At 41.9% G+C, this 13,913-nt stretch overlaps 1 protein-coding gene across 1 annotated transcript in view; it reads left to right on the forward strand.

Annotated features, from left to right (window-relative positions):
• The first annotated feature begins 9,484 nt into the window (after window positions 1-9,484).
• The window catches only part of syt14a (synaptotagmin XIVa), a 60,288-nt gene continuing 55,859 nt past the window's right edge, over window positions 9,485-13,913 (forward strand). The window contains exon 1 of the mRNA XM_036573529.1: window positions 9,485-9,526. The gene's annotated coding sequence lies outside the window, so the exon portion shown is untranslated. The remainder of the gene's footprint in view (window positions 9,527-13,913) is intronic.

Below are 13,913 nucleotides of genomic sequence, written 5' to 3' on the forward strand. Positions count from 1 at the left end.
GAATCTGCTCTTCCCACACAGTTTCTCCACTCGTTTCAGTAAGCTACGTGTTAGAAGTTATCAATAGCAGAATGTGCTGTGCTTTTTTTTGCATATGTTTACTCTTTAACCATTTGAAGTTATCAACGGAGCATGTTGATAACTTTCAAAAGCTAAAGAGTCCAGGACTTCTACAGTTAAGGACGATGGCTTTTAATCAAGGACAGGTTACAGTGGTAGTAGAACCACTCGATCGAGTTTCTTCAAAACCTTGCCACAGCGATGGACACGGCAGCTGAACCGTTTCTGTATGATACAGAAAGATTCTTTTACCGCAGTCTAAGTGACCCTGAGTGTAGTGTTTCCAGGGGCCGTGTTTTTACCAATGCACAGACTGCATTAAGAATGCATAAGGTCAGTTCGCGACAGGTCCCATCACACTGTGAAAGTGACCTTACCCAGAATCAACGTCTGCTTGACTTCTACATGTCAACCCCCACACTTAAACAACTATCGTTGGCTAAAGGACTTGACAGTCTGAGCTGAAGGTCAAACTGAGTTACCCAGTCAGTGACTCAGTGGAATATTCAGAGGTAGAAAAGCCTTAAAAATGCAGTTACTTTGCTCTCTTAGGTGTTAATACATACATACATACATACATAGTTATTGACTTTTTGCTGGACTATTTAAACAGTTATGTAATTAATTTACGTAATTACATTTAATATCTTTTCAGTGTTGACAGATCTGCCTCTGACTCATATTTTCTCCTCATTTGTTTCAATGCCACAGAATAGCAATGTGGGGTTTTTTTTGCCTGCAAAAGACTGTGTGCATTCTAGGGTTGTGCATTCTGACTAATATTGAAGTATCTGTAGGAGTTAATTGATAAGGTTAAAAACAGCCTTTGGCTAAAATTAACATGGGGCTCTGATGTTAGGAGGCAAAAAAAAAACAGTAAAAGTTTAGCGCAGAAAGGAATACATATGAGAACATGGTTTATTATGAAAAAATAGCCATGGGGAACTGTTACTGTTGAGTAACTGAAACTGCCTCTTCTGATGGAATAAGCTAACTCGGCTAACTGGTCTAGTGTTGGATGCTGACGTGGACTCATCTACACAAGTTCTTTACTTCTCAGTTGCAGCATGTATAAACATGTTAGGCCCAGTCCCGTTTCTCCTTTTTACCCCTACCCCTTGTTTTCAAGTGTCACCCTAACCTCTTGGAACTGAGTTCCAGGGTAGTGGTTGAAATCCTCCCTCTGAAATGGGACCCTCAGATAAAAAGAGCATCACTTCATTAACAGCTACCAGCGCTGCTCTGTAGGCGACCCTGCCAGTCTGCAGTGACAGCAGAGGAGGGTAAAGTTCAGCTCCTCACTGCTGGGCTTTAGTTACATTTAGGGAATCATATGCCTTCAAAGAGGGGGGCAATTATTTATTATCACCCACCCCTAATTCTTCAGTGATATGAAGCTGAAGTCAGATATTCACCAGATTCTTGTTCGAATTTTCCCGTTCCACCTTAAATGGAGCAGCAGTTACATTCTGGCTCTTCAGGCATCAGAACTGCTGGACTATTTAAGGTGGAATGGGAAAGTTAGCTAGCTAGCTACCGAGACATTAGCATGATATTAGTGATTTACGACCATAATACATTGAAACAACGTTAAACTAAGATAATATAATGGTTATTGTAACTTTTTAACTTGGAAAATTCTCACATTTGAGGTTTCTTTGGTCTCTTGTTCAGCCATCTCGCTGGTTTTTCTTTTTTTCTTAACACTGTTTGGATTGTGCCTCTGAAAAACCTCCGTTTGGGGGGGGCCATGTAGCCCCAGCACTTCACCCTACCCCTCTATCTCAATAAGAATCAGGACACCCTACCCCAGACGTGAACGCGCCAAACGTAGGGCTAAGGGCTGAGTGGTGGGGCAAGGGGTGAAATGGGATTGGGCCTTAGTGTTATACTCCAGGGGTTTGCCCTGAGTGAAAGTCTAACTCTTGACCCTTATGTTCATGGTTGGGAGTGCTAAGGGATGAACCACCTGGCAGATAAGTGATGGACTCAAATGCAGAGGCAATGGGTCGGGGAAAGATGAACTTCAAAAGGAGATGAAAAGCTAAGAGCAGGGGGGGAACGAGTTGAATGAAGGGGAACAAACGAAAGAAAACAAAGGAAGTGACTAGTCATGGGAGCTGGGGATCAAACCCCAAACCACTGAACTCCTGGACCTACGCTATTTTGCCAAAAGTATTCACTCCTCACTCACTCAGCCATCCAAATCATTGAATTCAGGTGTTCCAATCACTTCCATGGCCACAGGTATAAAACCAAGCCCCTAGGCCTGCAGACTGCTTCTACAGACATTAGTGAGAGAATGGGGCTCTCAGGAGCTCAGTGAACCCCAGCGTGGTACCGTGAGAGGATGCCACCTGTGCAACAAGTCCAGTTGTAAAATCAGTCAACTGTCAGTGGTATTATAACAAAGTGAAGGCGATTGGGAACGACAGCAACTCAGCTACAAAGTGGTCGGCCACATAAAATGGCAGAGCGGGGTCAGCAGATGCTGAGGCGCATAGTGCGCAGAGTCAATCGCTACAGACCTCCAAACTTCATGTGGCCTTCAGATCAGCTCAAGAACAGCGTAGAGAGCTTCATGGAATGGGTTTCCATGGCCGAGCAGCTGCATCCAAGCCTTACATCACCAAGCGCAATGCAAAGCGTCGAATGCAGTGGTGTAAAGCGCCACCACTGGACTCTAGAGCAGTGGAGACGTGTTCTCCGTCTGGCAATCTGATGGACGAGTCTGGGTTTGGCAGTTGCCAGGAGAACGGTACTTGTCTGACTGCATTGTGCCGAGTGTAAAGTTTGGTGGAGGGGGGATTATGGTGTGGGGTTGTTTTTCAGGAGTTGGGCTCGGCCCCTTAGTTCCAGTGAAAGGAACTCTTAATGCTTCAGCACCAAGAGATTTTGGACAATTTCATGCTCCCAACTTTGTGGGAACAGTTTGGGGACGGCCCCTTCCTGTTCCAACATGACTGCGCACCAGTGCACAAAGCAGCTCCATAAAGACATGGATGAGCGAGTTTGGTGTGGAAGAACTTGACTGGCCTGCACAGAGTCCTGACCTCAACCCGATAGAACACCTTTGGGATGAATTAGAGCGGAGACTGCGAGCCAGGCCTTCTCGTCCAACGTCAGTGTCTGACCTCACAAATGCGCTTCAGGAAGAGTGGTCAGATGTTCCCATAAACACTCCTAAACCTTATGGAAAGCCTTCCTAGAAGAGTTGAAGCTGTTATAGCTGCAAAGGGTGGGACATCATATTAAACCCTATGGATTAAGAATGGGATGTCACTCAAGTTCATATGCGTGTGAAGGCAGATTAGCGAATAGTTCTGGCAATATAGTGTATGTGCTACATACCGAGCCACCGAATGGCTAGTGTCAGGCTAAACTCAAGGGCTTAAAAGGGTCAAAGGGTTTTTTTTTTCTTCCTTTTTTTTAAAAATACTTACGCTGGAATTAACTAGAGAAAACAAAAGGCTCGACACTTGAGGGAGATACTGAAATTACTGGCTCGGTCAGAGCGTCCTGCACGTGGCAGAGAAAACTCAAGACTGAGTGCCAAGCAGCCTGTGAGCAGTCCTTAAGTAGGCTGCCCACAGCTGCAGCTGCTCAGCCCTAATTACTCGGCCCTGGCTCTCCGGCCCCTCCTAGCTGGCTGCCTGCACATTACAGTTAGTTTGTCAGAGAAACCTCTTTTCGTTGTTTCTGGGCCCAGCTGACATCGTTTAGAGTAGTTGGTAGTAAAGCTGTGTACTGGCTTCTCGTCCTTAACTCTGTGTCCTAGATGATAATCTCACATTCATGCACTCATTACATAGCAGCAAGTGTCATTCACTGCTTCCAAAAAAGTAGCTCATTCATTTGAGCACAGAGGCTAAATTTAGTATTGTGTGGAAATTTAGTGATGCCATTTTGGAGATATTTACTTTTTGTTTTGGACAGTGAGACTTGGAAATATGAGCAAAACATTTTACAGCCTCATTAAAACAAAATCAGCATTTCACTGCATTTCATCAAATCCTAATCATAATGCAGGGTTGTTCTACAGAAACGTCCACTTTCTGTCGCTCCATAGGAGTCACTGGTGTTACTGATCCTCACTGGTGTTCCACATAATAAAGGAACACCAGAGACATTTTTAATGAACAATGCATTTTACAAAACAGCTGCTACAGAGCATCAAACCACATGTTGTCAATCAGGGAATATCCACTAAAATATGGAATTTAATCCATTTGTATTCAATTTTTTTACAGTTACCTCAGAATAAAGTCGGTCACACCAGTGACTTCAGCTAAAAGCTTCATATGAAATCATGAGCTAAATGAGAAAATCTCTGATAACTGAAAGACACAGTGGACTCACCATGAGCTTTTCTTCATAGATCCTCAGAAAACAGGTAAAAGGAAGTTGTGACGTCGTCATTTTCTTCAAAATATGGCCTCAGCCTTCACACATGACTGAGGTTCAGCTCTTCTGTGGTGCTTGGAATTCTAGATAATTGGTTTAAAAACCAATAGTGCTAAATTGATGGCTGAAGGTTTAATTGTTAATATAACTTATTTTTTTATTTGACAGTGTAAAAAAATTGTAACCCTAACATGTTTAAGTGTGATATATCTGTAAATGCTAGGGACACAAAAATGGACGTTTCTGCAGAATGACCCGTATAAGAAAAGAAAAATAAAGTTGTATTTAAAAAAGTTGATTTGATTTTTTTCCTGTGGGTCGCTGTGCTTTGTAGTTATACACAGGCGGGTCTTGGGCTGGAAAAGGTTGAGGACCCCTGGTCCCGGCAATCTACTCTGGATAATATTTCCTTAAACCTCATAATAAAGGCCTGCAATGTAACACCTTCACAACTACTTCTTTTTCCTCAGTCACATGGTACAGGTGTGTGTTTCATGCTTCTGTAGTGTTGGGCTTTGATCTCCTCTGTAATCTTCAGGAGATGATCAGATGATCATGACCTGCTCTGAGCCGGTACATAATGGAAACCTTGATCTCCTGCTTGCTAATGCATGAGGGTGCGTTACACTTTTGGAGATGTTTTGAACTGGCACTGTTACAGCCAGCGCCTGAACATTCCTGTGGAGGGTAAACCAAAACCTGGGTGTCTGAGTTTGTTTGTTTGTTTGTTTGTGTGTGTGTGTGTGTGTGTGTGTGTGTGTGTGTGTGTGTGTGTGTGTTTGTTTGGACCTTTGAGCGAGCATGCTGCCACCCCCACCCGACAGTTTTCATTAATTACCTGGAAGCATGGTTTAGTGGGCTGGAAGAGATGGTGTCTTGATTTTCAGTTAGGGGTTGTGTTCGATTGAAGAGGACACCGTTACGTGGTGAAGACTGACAAGGTCAGCCGCCAGCATTGGGGTATTTAGCGAGGCAGAGCTCATGGAAAAAAAAATTCTGAAATTTCTGCAGCCGTCGAGCTCAGAGACGCAGTACGACACTTCTTTTAGAAATTTTAGCACTGATTTGTAGTGCTGAGCGATATTCATAACATTTTTCTAAATGTATAATGGAGTCTTACAAACCTGATAGAGCTTCTATTTGAAAACATTTTTAGAAGATAAATTGTGAGTTTATTTAATTTTTCTAGATTTTGAACTGTTCTTTATAGCCACGTTCACATTACAAGCCTCGTTGTTCAAATCGTTTTTTTGGCTCGGATCCGATCTCTCGGACACGATGGTTCACACTCGTTTAGGTAAGTGATTCAAATCTGTCATTAATGTGACGAACCGGCGCCCTGAAATGACCCTCATGAGCTCATCCTACTCAGTAACGTCACATGAACGAATCACGTTCATCATCAGCACAAACTAACGAGCAGAACGAGCTTCGCTGAGAAGATCATTAACTCTGATCAGCTCTCAGCTTCATTATTAGAGCGAGACGAAGGAGAAAAAGGTGCAGTGTATCAATATCACCGAAAACTGTTATAATGGTATCCCAGTATGAGGATATATCGCCCAACACTAGCAATAACTCAGTTATTACTCAGTTGTTAGTGTAATTTTATGACTTATAATACTGAAGTTTATCCAAGTTATACGTTTGACCCTTAGATATCTAGGATTATCATTTAGCTGTTCCTTTGATTTAAATGAGTTATTTAAATGTAATTACATTATATGAGATACAAAACTTCATTTACTTGGCAAGCCTGTGTGTGTGTACTGTGCTGTTTCATCAAATTCAAATAATACAGTCCTTTGTAAACATGTTAGAAAACCTTTGTTTTGGGTTTGCTTAAATGTTTAAAAATGGAAAAAATATTCTTTCCACAAAGCAAGACTGTTGTACACACAACAGTAACTTTTTGCTAAAGAATAATAATAATAATAGTAGTAGTAATAATAATAAAAATAATAATAATAAATTATCCCCTCTTCTACTTACAAACACAGATGTGGTAAAGATTGAGAGGTTAGAATCTGCACTTTCCATAGTTTCTCCAACTTGTTTTAATAAGCTATGAATGAAAGAAAATTAAAGTTAAATAGCAGCATGCTTTCATAGTTGCTGTTGGTAACTGACTCAAACACTGTTTGGATGGGATTAGTGGTGAGTGTTGTCAGTTCACCTCAGGACGTGTAATATTTATGACTCGCTCACACAGGATAAGAAATCTCAGTATAAATGACAGATGAAAGCAGCTACTCGACGTACTCACTTTGTTTACCTCAGAAAAGAGTAAATACGCCAGAATATTTCATTTAGCCGTTATTCTGTTTTCTCTAATCATCTGTCTTGCTGATTTAAGTGAATGCACTCAGCCAGCAGACATCACCACCACATACAGTCAGCCTTTTTTCTGTAGTTTTGATGTTTTAATGCACTGAGTTGTAAACTTGAGTTAGGACAGTACAGACTGGCCTGATTTTAACTTGAACACTTGATTTAAAAGAACACGTAAATGTTTCTTCGAGTCCCTCCGTACCTTTCAGCAGCATTTTTACCTACATGTTGATTCGCATAGGATTAATATTACCTGGGGTTATTTCTGCAGCTTGTTTTATTGAAGGTAAAAGGTGCTGGAATCTTTACTGATGTGGAAGTGGGCACTGTGTAAAGATGACCAGACGGCTGGACTACTGCATTGTTTTTTTGTTTACTGGCCTCCCTGTCAAAACCCTCACTAGGTCACAGTATGTCCAAAATGCTGCTGCTAGGATCGTCTCCTTTTCAAAAAGGAATGACCACATCACCCCGGTCCTTCAGAGTCTTCACTGGTTGCCCATTACATTCCGTGTTCAGTACAAGGTTCTCCTTATTACGTATAAAGCTTTGCATGGTCGGGCTCTTCAGTACTTGGCAGAGCTTCTTCATCTAAATGTCCCATCCCAAAATTTAGGCCTTCTTCATGTTCCAAGGTTTAAAATGACTTCTATGGGTGGTCGATCATTTAATGTAGCAGCTCCCAAATTATGAAAATCCCTCCCCAAGTTTATTCGGGATGCAACCTCTCTGTCTTCATTTAAGTCTCTGTTGAAGACTTATTTTTGTTATCGTTGTTCCATTTATACTTGAATGTTTACCTGTATTGTCCTCTTGTTTAATGTGTTGATGTTCTTTGATTGTAAAGCGTCCTTGACCATGGAAAGGCGCTATATAAATAAAACGTGATGATGAAGATGATGAAGGTGACTGACATTACGAGAAACGACATTACCCCACGTCCTCATGTAAATCTAGTCCTGTCCGAATGTGGCTTTATTAAGGGTTCGTGTGGTGGATTTGATTCTATGTGAGTGTCGTGCCTAGAAAACCTAAACCTTGTAACTATAGTAGGTATAGTATCTCACGTATCAGTCACCTCGCGTGTGGAGACTCTAGTGCTGTATGGAGCCACACAAAGAGTGCAGATGCACGACTGTCACCTCGGGTTCTTTCTATTAAGGCTGCAGTTTTATCAGGGTGACACAAGCTAGCGACAGATCTTCTGTCTTGCTGTAAAAGTGATTATTAGCTGTCTGTGTGAGTGGGTGCACGTCTCTGTCAGACACCGCGTTACCAAACACAATTTCATGGCTCATCAGCTGTCATTAGGTCAGTATTAGGAGGGCGCTGTGAACGACAATAAAAACCTCTGGCTGTCTGGCTGAGCACAAACCACCGGCGGAGGTTTCATCATTATCCTCGTTATTATCATCATCTGTGTTCTTCAGGTAGGGCCAAAGTGATGGACCAGTTATTGGAGGCGTGTCTCGTAGTAAATGCTTCTTCTGGAAAGAAATGAAGATGTGTTGTTCTTCGAGAACCTTTTTACTTACATTGGTTGTAATCAGTGGTTACTGATGTACCACCTGCTTCCTCGCTGATGGATTCTTTGATGTGTGATCTGTCATGAAGGCGAAGGGAGGAAAACCATGTTTTTCTTCTCGATGTGCAAATGAAGTGTTGACTTCAGTGATCATGGCGTTTGTGAGCACATGACCATCATTTTCACTGTCTGTGTTTATATTTGTTGTCCTTGTAACGAATCCATGGAGGAGTCTTGTGTCCAGTAAATTTCATCAGTGTCTGACGCCCAATCACATTTCCTGTTTTTACCCCTACCCCTTGTTTGAGTGTCTCCTTGCCCCTTGGAACTGAGTTACAGGGGTAGTGGTTGAAATCTTCCCTCTGAAATGGGACCCTCAAATAAAAAGAGCATCACTTCATTAACAGCTACCAGCGCTGCTCTGTAGGCGACCCTGCCAGTCTGCAGTGACAGCAGAGGAGGGTAAAGTTCAGCTCCTCACTGCTGGGCTTTAGTTACATTTAGGGCATCATATGCCTTCAAAGAGGGGGGCAATTATTTATTATCACCCACCCCTAATTCTTCAGTGATATGAAGCTGAAGTCAGATATTCACCAGCTTCTCGTTTGAATTTTCCCGTTCCACCTTAAATGGTGCAGCAGTTTTGACACCTGAGGCACCAGAATGTAACTGCTGCAGCATTTAAGGTGGAACGGGATATTTAGTTAGCTAGCTACCGAGACGTTAGTCTACTACTAGCAATGTTTATGCTTGTTATGAAGAAAATGACCATAATACAGTGAAACTACATGAAACTAAGATAATATAATATTTATCGTAATTTTAACAGAGAAAATTCTCACATTTGTGGGTTTCTTTGTTCTCTTGTGCTCCATCCTTTTTTTCTTTCTTTCTCATAACTCTCTGTTTGGAGTCTCTGAAAAACCTCAGTTTGGAGGGTCATGTAGCCCCAACACTTCGCCCCTCTATCTCAATAAGAATCGGGACACCCTAGTCCTCGACGTGAGCAAAACAGAGGAGTAGGGCTAAGTGGTAGGGGCGAGGGGTGAAATGGGATTGGGCCTGAGTTTTATCTCTGTGTGTTGCCTTGTTCTGTTTTCTCCATCTCCATTTCTGTGCATGTGCTTTCATTAAATGTTGCATTGCTTTTTTTCGCAGGTGGGGAGCGCAGCTGTGGAGTACATGAACTCATCTGCATCAGAAAAGGTAAGTGGTCAGATCACAAAAAAATGACTGCCACTCTACCTGCGCTGTGTCTTTGGTCTCTGAAGTTGCTCTTGGCTGCAGATCTGAGATCAGTTTTGTGCTGCTGTTGGTGATGAGCAGCATCTGGAGGGATATTTCACAATGTAAGGTTTCTCAGTAAGACCTGTCGCAGCACAGTCCACCACGCAAATTTGACTTATGCGTCTTTGTATTCAAAAATGTGTCGCAACTCATTACACAACTAACACAAGCTGCATTCAGGAAAGTTGCAGCAAGGTGGCGTAATAGCACCGTCATTATGCTTGGGGGTGGGGTTTGGTAGGCTAGCGCTACTGGACAAATAGCGTAAATCCTGTCTGGTGTTTCTCTGCACATCCTTTACAAATTACTTATTTTAATACTTTTACACTCAGAGGAGAAGAGCACAATTTCCTTATTCAAGTAAAAGTACAAATACTCTGGTTAAAAAACCTATGACACTCTATCGCCCCCTTGAGTTCTGAGGTTTGTACAACAGTCCGTGCATTTGCATTTGTGGACTTGCGTGAGGTTTTTGTTTTGGCTTTAGTCAGATAACTTTGGCTACGTTCACATTACCAGGCTAAAGTGGCACAAATCTGATTTTTTGCCCTAATGTGACTCAGATCTGATCTTTTCAAATCCGACCTGAGCCACTTTCATATGTGGTCCTAGATCAGATACGTATCCGATTCGTGGCCATGTGACCTTAATGTGATGCTCAGATTTGAATTCATGTGCTTTTTTCTCCACTGCGCATGACCATCATTCAGCGTTACCATGGCAGCAGCGCCGAACAGAAGTTAAAGCCTGTAAACGGTGGAAAAGCAGCTCATCTCACCTTTTTCTCCTTCGTCTCGCTCTAATAATGAAGCTGAGAGCTGATCAGAGTTAATGATCTTCTCAGCGAAGCTCGTTGTGCTCGTTAGTTTGTGCTGATGATGAACGTGATTCATTCATGTGACGTTACTGAGTAGGATGAGCTCATGAGGGTCTTTCAGGACGCCGGTTCGTCACATTGATGACAGATTTGAATCACTTCCCTAAACGAGTGTGAACCATCGTGTCCGAGAGATCGGATTTGAGCAAAACATAGGATTTGAGCAATGAGGCTTGTAATGTGAACGTAGCCTTTATCTCAGTCAAGACTGTCTAGTGGGAGAAGGGTTGAGGCACACGTCTCTTACACAGTCCTCACTTTTGATTCAAGTTATCTAGTATGAAAAATCATACTTTGTGAAATACCCCAGGAGTGGATCTGCGCCTGTGAGCAACTTTCACCTGAAGCATCTGGTTGCTCCCATAATCAATGATCACTGTGTGTTTGTCCTTCTGAAACCTTCTCTGTCCTTTGTGGTGACCTTGTGTTCCTGTTTCATGATCATATTTCTTTCCTGCTTGTTAGTGTTAGAGAGAGAGAGTGTGTGTGTGTGTGTGTGTGTGTGTGTGTGTGTGTGTGTGTGTTCTCTCTCAGGACGGTGTCTTCTCTCTCTGGCTGTATTGTTCTTGCTGAAAGGGTGTCAGGCTCTGTTTGCCAGCTGCCCCTGTGTGTTGTATGTTCAGGCTGTGACTGAAAACAATTTGAAACTGAAAACTACTGTGGAGCTGCTCCTGTTCACTGTTATTTATACAGGACAGTCATGCGACAAAGCAGAAGCTGGGAAATTGGAAGTTGGAGACAATATTCGGACTGTGGTTTGATTTGACAGATCTACACTTTTCACATTCATGAGACGGTGTGTTTTTGGTATTGACCCCTGGATTTAATTAAATCTGTAATTGGCAATAAAACATTAGAATTTCAGGAAGCAGGTCTGTTATATTGTTGTTTTTTTAAATTTCTTAATTAATTATTTTTTGGCATTATAGTGGTGATTGTGCATACAGATGGATGTGCTGCTGTAACAATTAGTTTGGTTAGTTTCCATTTATGGCATTATGGAAAATTATGGGGGAAAAAAAGCAGCACAGATTTATACAAAAATGCTCTATAATGTTCATATGATCCACACAGTCACTCTGACAGACTGTAATACACTACAGGAAGTGTAGGGGGCGATATGGCTTCTACTGTTTCATTTAAAAAGCTCTATAATGTTCATATGATCCACACAGTCACTCTGACAGACTGTAATACACTACAGGAAATGTAGGGGGCGATATGGCTTCTAGTGTTTCATTTAAAAAGCCTCTATAATGTTCGTATGATCCACACAGTCACTCTGACAGACTGTAATACACTACAGGAAGTGTAGGGGGCGAGTATGGCTATCCATGTCATTCATTTAAAACAGACTGTAATACACTACAGTAGTGATCCACACAGTCATTCTGACAGACTGCTGACTGGCTACAGCTGCTAAAGGAGAACCCCACCCTGGACACTTGTGATATTTTAAACAGCTGGTATTTTAACATTATTGTTATGGCTGCATTGATTTGATTCAATTAAACTAATGTGGTGGGTCCAGCAGACCACTAAGTAACAAACACATCAACACCACACAAGGGTTAAAAGGATTGCAACCAGTGTATAACTAATTTGGACATTAAGTAATTGTAAGATTAATAATCTGTCAGAGTGCCCTGCATGTACCCATCCACCATGACTGATCTTAAGGCCAAAATCTTCTCGCGACTATCGTAAAACAGTGTCTGTCATGAAGGCAGTGTATTTATAACCATTTTGTGTAATAACTTCCTGTGAGGGAGCTCTTAACTGTCTGTGGTGCAACTAAACTAAATACTCTCAAAGCATAGTTTATGGTCAACTGTACATCCTGACTTACGGTCAGTTTTATATTCAGCTGGTGCAGCTGCCTAGTGCAGTGGAACTTCTTCAAACACCCAGCATCTCTCAGCACAGGCACTGACGTTTGTACAGCTCTGTTCTTCCTATGTTTGATTCTTTTGGTCTGAAATAAAATGCTGGAGCTCCAAAATGATCAGCAGTAAAGCAGAACAGGAGCTGAACCAACACAACAGAATGAAATTAAACCCAAAAAAAAGCAATTAGGCCCTTAATGTTAACAAAAATGGAGCTGAATAGGCAGATTAGTTTCCACACTAACGTACTTCAGTAGAAGTAGAAGTATTATTTGAAAATACTCAGGAAAGTGCAAATCCAGCAGAATTATGCTTGACTACATGGCACAGAAGAAGTGGAGCTAGTTACTACACATCTGTGTTCTGGAGTAGCTCGTACTGTGAGCCTTGCCTCCAACTGCTGGGACTGTGTGCTTTGAATGAACTCGATTCAGATGCACATAAATAAAATATATCACATCAACACAACTCTTGCCAAAAGAAGTAAACTGAAAGACGGCCATTGTGTTGATGCCATATGTTTTGTTCATGTACAGCTGGTTTACACATCTGTAAATTCACAGCACTGTTTGTTTGCTCATTGTCCTCTGTTGAGTATGAGGGCAGCAGGTTCCAGTACATCTGTAATGAAAAGTTCCTAGAATGACGATTATAATGATATGAAAATAAGAAGAATGGTGACAGTACTGATGTTTATACACCGATCAGGCATAACATTCTGACCACCTCCTTGTTTCTACGCTCATTGTCCATTTTATCAGCTCCACTTACTATATAGGTGCACTTTGTAGTTCTACAGTTACAGACTGTAGTCCATCTGTTTCTCTGATACTTTGTTAGCCCCCTTTTACCCTGTTCTTCAGTGGTCAGGACCCCCATGGACCCTCACAGAGCAAGTACTATTTGGATGGTGGATCATTCTCAGCACTGCAGTAACACTGACGTGGTGGTGGTGTGTTAGTGTGTGTTGTGCTGGTCTGAGTGGATCAGACACAGCAGTGCTGCTGGAGTTTTTAAACACTGTGTCCACTCACTGTCCACTCTATTAGACACTCCTACCTCATCAGTCCACCTTGTAGCTGTAAAGTCAGAGAGGATAGCTCATCTGCTGCTGCACAGTCTGTGTTGGTCATCCTCTAGTCCTTCATCAGTGGTCACAGGACGCTGCCCACAGAACACTGCTGGCTGGATATGTTTGGTTGGTGGACTATTCTCAGTCCAGCAGCGACACTGAGGTGTTTAAAAACTCCAGCAGCTCTGGCTCTCTCATAATGTTATGCCTGATCTGTGTACGTCACCCTTTTATATAAAGAAATGTAGGTCACAGTGCTTCAGAAGGTGTGTAAATAAAACATTGAAACAGTATTAATAAAACAGCGTATGGTACAAAAAATGACAATCTATGAATACAGTCTGTTTTACAAGATCAAATACATATCAAGCATACATTACAATGCAGCTTTTCATCTTAAGTAACCTGTTTAACTTAAAATGTTGAGCTAATTGAACTTCCAGTATTAAGTGAACTGAAGACTAGTTTGTG

This window comes from Colossoma macropomum, unplaced genomic scaffold (genome assembly GCF_904425465.1).
Source record: "Colossoma macropomum unplaced genomic scaffold, Colossoma_macropomum, whole genome shotgun sequence".
In the NCBI taxonomy this organism is placed as follows: domain Eukaryota; kingdom Metazoa; phylum Chordata; class Actinopteri; order Characiformes; family Serrasalmidae; genus Colossoma; species Colossoma macropomum.